At 36.4% G+C, this 7,140-nt stretch overlaps 1 pseudogene; it reads left to right on the top strand.

Moving 5' to 3' along the window:
• The first annotated feature begins 241 nt into the window (after positions 1–241).
• Positions 242–4,545, top strand: LOC105083465 (exosome complex component RRP45 pseudogene; annotated as a pseudogene).
• Positions 4,546–7,140: the final 2,595 nt, after the last annotated feature.

Raw genomic sequence — 7,140 nt, 5'->3', positions numbered from 1 at the left:
CAGGCTTCCTCTGGTATTGTCTGATGGGTAGAAGGTGGTAGGGTGCTACTTGTTACTGCCAGGTGGGGTGGAGTTCTGGGTACTCCACGCAGCCTTCTTTAATACCCAGAAATGAGAGAATCTTTATGACAGCTGGGCTGCAGTGTGAATTCAGACCCTCCCACTAGGCATCTGCTGATACACTCCTTGGCTGGGAGAGCATCTCCTCACTGCTCCCTGCTGGACTCCACTTGCACCAGGGATGGTAAGCTTTCTACTCCAAGCTGGGACGCAAGTTCTAGCTCCTCACTCAGTCTTCTCTGACACCACCCTGGCAGGTAAGTTGGGTCATCTTGCTACAGCCTGGCAAGGGTGGAATTCTAGGCTCACTACCTGGCCTTTGCTAGGGTGGAGTTCCAATTTGGTCTATGGTGTTTGATTGGGATAAAGTAGTTGTCATCCAAAAAAGTTTTCTGTTTTGCTAGGCTGTCTGTTTCCTGGTCTTTTGGCCACAGAGAACAGGCTTTTCTTGGGGATTTTTGTCGGCATCTGCTGGCAGTTCCAGGTCACCAGCTTCTTCGTGAACAGTCTGGGATACATGAAGTCACGGAAGAACCTAGGAAACACACTCCCATCTTCCCTTGGGTCCCTTGACTTATCCTGCCCAGTTTCAGGGTCATCTTAAGTTTGTTTTATATGTAATATCTAGGACTTTTAGTTTTCCTTGGTGGGAAGAATAGAGAAAATTTGGTCTACTGCATCTTCCTGGATAGGGAAGTTTTCTCAAGAACTGTCCATCAAAATTTTTGTAACATTTTACACAGGGACTCCCAGAAAATAAATATTTGCCAAATAATTGTTAAATGATTGACTTAAAGACAGAACTTTATACCTGTTACTTTGGAAATCCCTGGACTCAGTCTGACTCACTTTTGTTTCAAAAACACTTGAGGTTTCCTGAAAACAGAAGTCCAGATTAATGGAGGTATCACTGAATTTTAAAAACTTTTATATTTGCTGTCATAATATTTTATCCAAATAAAATATTTAATTTGAAAAAAGGCAGGTTTTTTTTTGCTGTTGTTGTCTCCATCATTTGCATCAGAAAATCCCCAAAAACACTTTACTCCTTAAACTTGTTATTCTTTGTTGTGCTGATTTACAGCTTCTAAATAATTTAGAGAATGTAATTTGTAATTAAGAACATTCTCACTCACGTATGCAAATTCTAATGACTACTTGTTATGATCTTGCTATTTTTAATAGCATTAATACTGCTGGGCTGAAATTTCTTAAAGATCACACTAATTTTAATAGCTCAGTGTTCTTTTTATAATTGTCTGAATCATTAATTTCATTTGCCATTACATGGATGTTGGTTATTTTCTTTAATATTGTGATACATATAGAACAGGACAGAAACACCTTGGCACTTGAGATGAAATGAAAATTGTCATTTAGAAGCTTCTGTAGTCTTGAATTCCAAAAATGGAATTTATTTAAAAGAATTCTCCAATGGAGTTGCTTTGACAGGTAGGGCCTTGATTGTGGCATTATTTCATCCCTTAGCTCCTGTAACTAGTTTTAGACGAATTTAAACCTTTCAAATGCTATTCTTAGTGTTTCCATTGAACAAATCAATTAAACCAAGTTCAGTTCAGGTAACCTTGCTTTCAACAAAAATCATTGGCCAGAAAAAATCATGGGGTTACAGTGGTTATACTGAAAGTAAGGCAACAAAAAGAACAATTATATACATTTAGAGGAAATAAACATTGTTTCAGGAAGACATCTCCGTGGAGCATCATTAACAATGTAGTATAGAGTAAAAGAGCAAATGGAACCACAGCCGTTTTCACTCTATAAATAGAGAAAAAGAAGCACAAACACTAACACTACTCTTCTAATTATCTTAAAACAGTGGCATCATAATTATTTGAAAAAATAATAATTTATTAGAAAATGTAATGGACTTTACAGGGTGGGCTTATCTATCTATAGCCCACAGTAGCCCTTTGATTTTTGTCATCCCAGTTTATAGGAGTAAAAGTGAAACAGGAAAGTTAAAACAACTTTCCTTTGTCATAACGCTAATAGGTGTTTGGATCTAGGCCCTATGGTTTTAGTTCTCTCAAATTCCAGAGTTAGTGCTCCTTTCATTATTCATTCGTGTTTGTCACATCTCAAAATTCAGAATCCTTACTGTTGGTAATCACACTGCTTTTCTCAGATTCTGGGTCATGATCTCCTGTAAGTGATCATAGAGCACTAATCCCTCCCTTCACCAGCCAAAGGGCAGTTTCATCAAATCGAAGATGCCACCCACTGTAATGTGCAAAGTGCTTAATGTGCCCTCAAGAAAGATAATGCCCAGTCATTTAATTTATGGATACTGTCAATTGTGGGATGCAGTCAGATTTCATAAATATTAACAAGTAAAAATATGTCTTGGAGTCCATAAAAGATGATTGTTTCCTGTTTGGTGCCCTGCCTTCTCACAGCACTGTTCATTTATGCAGCCTTGTACCAAGGAGTAGAGAGAGGAAGAGGGAGGTGCCAAGAGATCCTTTACTTTGTCTGAGGAAATTCTCCAACAGAAGCAGATATCCAAATTGTTATTTTGACATGACTGTCCCAAAGCTTGTAATAAAAATACAGGAAGTAGTGCTGACTTAAGACTTTAAGGCTTGTTTCCCTGAATCCTTCCTCTAGAGTTAGGTTTCGGTTACACCTCTGCCCCTTTTCATTGATTCCCATGTCTTTGGGGGTGTTAACACTCCTATTGACTTATATTAAAACATATAAGATATTACAATAAGATTTCCCATTTGAGTAGAATCCTATGAGTTCCTTCACCAAACCTGAATTCTCATTCGATAAGAATGCATCACTGAGAAATTTTCCTATTTGGAAAATCGGAGTCATATAGAAAATAAAATAGCTGGTGTGAAAGTAGTGGACATTACAGCACTAATACAGAGAGTTTAGGAGAACGACCAGAAAGTTGGGAAAGAAGGTAGAAAGTTTGGCTTCGCAGAGTCTATAGCAAATCAAGTTATAAGGGAATATAAAATGGAAAAGGTTCCTATTGATACCCCCTATGTAGAGGAGAAAGCAGAAGAAATCATTTCAGAAGCTGACCCTCCTTCAGACGTTGTTTCTAAACCTATGCTGTAGACTCCTGGAACTGCCCAAATTGGAGAGGGAATAGAAAAGTTCTGGGTTGATCTTGAAGACTCTGAGGAAGAAGAGTAGGATGAAGGTGGCAGTGATGAACTTATCATTCTCGATAGTATAAAAATGGACACTGACGTAGAAGTCGCTAATATTGGAAGCCAAGAGGCCCCCATATTACTCTCAGACAGTGAAGAAGAAGAAATGTCCATTTTAGAACCAGGTACAAATCTGAAGACAGTAATTACATAGACCATCAGTGCAACACAAGAAATTATGTTACAAGAAGATAATTTTTTATGGTGCTTCCTTGATCTACCTGCAGCACACAGGTATGGTCCAGAGCTGGCCAAACAGAGCTGCCACAGGCACAGCTTCAGCATCGTTTTGGTGGCAAAATCCAGACTGAATTGTAAATATTTAATCACTGTCCAATCATACTGTTGATGGAACTAAATGCAGTGTTTTTTTTTTTTTTTTCTTTTTAGACCAGAGTAATCTTAATATGTTCAGTTATCATACAGTTAGCATGAATGATGCTTTTGGAGATGTGTAGTTAGGCAGAGATTAAGAAGACAAGATGTGAACCAAGATCCCTCTGAGTCCAGATCTCTCATTCTTAAATGTGATGCTACATTTTTTTCTTCAGGATATTTTGATGTCCAGATTTCCAATTCTGTTGAGTAGGAATTAATGAGTGTCCTAAGACTTTGGGAAGACAGAATGGCCAACACAAAGCAGTATAGGTTGGAACATAGCATTTTTGAGGCAAAGTCAAGCTACTTCCTTATTTAGATCTCCAAACCCATTTCAGACAGCTGCAGATGGAGATCTGACTTCCAACAGTGATAAGGAGAAGAAATGATATGATTGTCCAGTGTAGGCTGTGTGATATGCTTGCTAAAATGTTAAACAATGGTATAAAGATACTGGCTGGGATTCTCCCGTCTCCCTGGCTCTGGGCAAGGAAGTATTGATGGGAGGGTTTCTCACTACTGACTCTTCTCAGACTCACCAGGCCTGGTGCCACTTTCCAAGTCTTGACCTTCTCTGAGAGCAACCCCTTCCTTTCTTCTTAATCCAGCCTAAGGCAAGGTAGTCTTGCTTTCCCTGAGTTAGTTATCTGCCAAGCTCTTCCTATGATTTTTTTTTTAGACTTTTTTTTTTTTTAAATAGGTGGGAGGTAATTAGATATTTTACTTATTTATTTATTTCTTCAGTGGAGGTACTGGGAACTGAACCCAGGACTTCATGCGGGCTAGGCATGTGCTCTACCACTTGAGTTATACCCTCCTCGCTTATGATATTGTTCTTGATTTTAGCTTTCTTTAGTTTCCCAAAAGACCATTAAGAAGAAGGTCCAAAAGCTGGGCAGTGCCTCTCTTTCTCTGAAATTGTAACAATCCTAATTCCCCAAGATCCAACGTGGATAGACTTGTTTATTAAGAAAAGGCTCACGGGCAGGGAAGTATGGCAAATAAAAAAAGATACAGAATGCTCTTCTAATAATTACCTTTCTACCTTCTCACTAGTGAACTTTGGAGTTTCCAAAATTACCTTTGATTTCCATCTACATGCTCCATGCCCTAATTCCTTCAAAATGGAAGATACAAATAAAATCTCTCACCTGAATCTGATTAGGGATATGTAATTCAATTTCTCCTGAATCAGCAGTGATCAAAGGCCCTATCTCTTTGGAGATATTCAAATTCTTGGCTATCTTTGGGCTTATCCTCTACCTCAGAGGATTCAGAAGAAGATTCGTAGGTCCAAGGTGAATATTCTACCCACTATTCCAAGTTATTATTATAATCCCTTCATTCTGACTATGGCTTGTCTTCCCATTTTGCTCCTCGAGAGTAAAGGTCATTGACTTTCATCAATGATAAAAGACAGTCCCTGCCACATTCCTTGGCAGGCTTTAGCAAAACAGAATGCAGGATACATTTTCCTTTAAAGGTTCACCTAAAATAACGGACATTCCTTTCAATTGTTTTTGAACAAAGACTGTAGCAGTAGAGTCACCCCATTTATCTACTTCCATCTATGATTCATATTCATGGAATTGCTAAAATTAAATCTATGAGTTAATTATGAAGGACAATTAATTTCCAAATGATAAAATAAGGAGAAAACTCTAATTCAAGAGCAATATATTTTGTTTCTCTCTCCATTAATGAGATGTTCATTATGTTCACAGTAGTACTCAATGAAATTTTTTCAGGAAAGTTCTAGATAGAGTTATAATATGTGAAATTAAAAAAATCATGTGAGGAGTGGGAGAAATGAATGAAGATGGTCAAAAGGCACAAACCTTCAGTTATAAAACTAAATAACTCCTAGAGATGCAATGTATAGTATGGTGACTATTTAATAATACCATAGTGTATATTTGAAAGTCTCTAAGTGAGTAGATGTTAAAAGTTCTCATCACAAGAAAAAAAAAATAACACGTGGTGATGAATGTTAATTAGAATTATTGTGGTGACCATTTGCAATACATACAAAAATCATTATTTTGTACTCCTGAAACTAATGTAATGTTTTATGTCAATTAAAAAGCATCACATTATTATTATGTGATATAGAATATTATTAATTAATGGCATTATATCCAGATCTTAGTCTGAATGCATCCTTCATGAGAGTGGTGTGGAAAACCTCTTAAAATATGCAAAATGTGGAAATTACACTATAGATATACCTAATGACATGTATCTGTACACTACCTTGAAATTCTAAATTTCTTGTAGAATAGAGTAAGTGGTTCTGTATGTTAAGCCTGAGGACAAAGGGTTGTCAAATATTGGTGGCTTTCAAGAAAAGTTTTAAAAAGACTTTCATAGAACTTAAAATTATGGAATTGTAGCTACTGAAATGACAGCACAATTATTTTAGGGGCTGTTTCTTTCCAGGAATGTCTTGAAAAAATAAATTATGATGAAATATTAACCTATTTAGGTCACAATTGTTTTTGAACAAAAACAATTTCTTTTGGCAAAAATAAACTAACACCTTAATGTACCAGATCTCTTAAAAGGGCAACAATTGATGTTGTCTTTGATGAAGCTAGTCTTCCATTCCCCTCAGTTTAATAAATTTTAAACCAGCTTCTTCCTGACTTCAGTCTGTGATCTCCCTCTTCTTATAGGATTTACTTTAGAAAATTTATAATTGTAAATTTTTTTTCTCTGACCTTTTGAGATATTTTCAAGTCCTTCATGTCAGTTTTACAACAGAAGAATATTTTCTTGAGAATCAGGAGACCATCCTTTGAAATTTAATCATCAAAGAAGGAAGGTAGCCTCTGTATCTCTGATTCTGTGGGTTGGGGGGAGGTCTAACTTAGGTGTACACCTCACCCCAAGTTGTAAAACTACCTTCGGTCGTGAATATATGGGAAAGGGAAAATCCATTTATCTTCTGGGTATAGTCAATTAACAACAAATACGGTCTACAATTCCTCCCTCTACACCAGTTCTTAAAAGACTCTACCACCTTTTGTTTCAGTAGAGTTGAGTTCAGACTGAATTCTGACCTCTATCACAATGGCATTGAATGAAGTCTTCCTTGCTTGCTTAATTAAATTTATCTGGTACAATTTTTCCTTTGACATCCTTAAATTAGTTCTGATTTTGCCAAAGGTCCATGAAATGAATTTGACATGTGGTGGTACATCATAGCATGGTCACTGCCCTAAAAAAAAAAAAAATTAACTCAAGATAGTTTATAGATCTAAATATGAAATGCAAACTATAAAATTCCTAGAAGAAAATAAAGGAGAAAGTCTTCATAAACTTGAGTTTGGTGATAGCTTTTTTTTAGACAAAACACCAAAAACAGAATTCATTAAAAAAAAAAAACATACATAAGTTTTTATAATATCATACGGTAAGAAATATGTTCAGCTGAAATAATTGAAAAAAATAAAGATGTAAGATTTTCAAGTTACATCTTGAAATGAATCAGTTTTATACACCCAGAGAT

This window comes from Camelus bactrianus, chromosome 14 (assembly GCF_048773025.1).
Source record: "Camelus bactrianus isolate YW-2024 breed Bactrian camel chromosome 14, ASM4877302v1, whole genome shotgun sequence".
Taxonomy (NCBI): domain Eukaryota; kingdom Metazoa; phylum Chordata; class Mammalia; order Artiodactyla; family Camelidae; genus Camelus; species Camelus bactrianus.
Note: the sequence above shows the minus strand (reverse complement) of the source record. Positions and strands in the feature narration are given on the sequence as shown.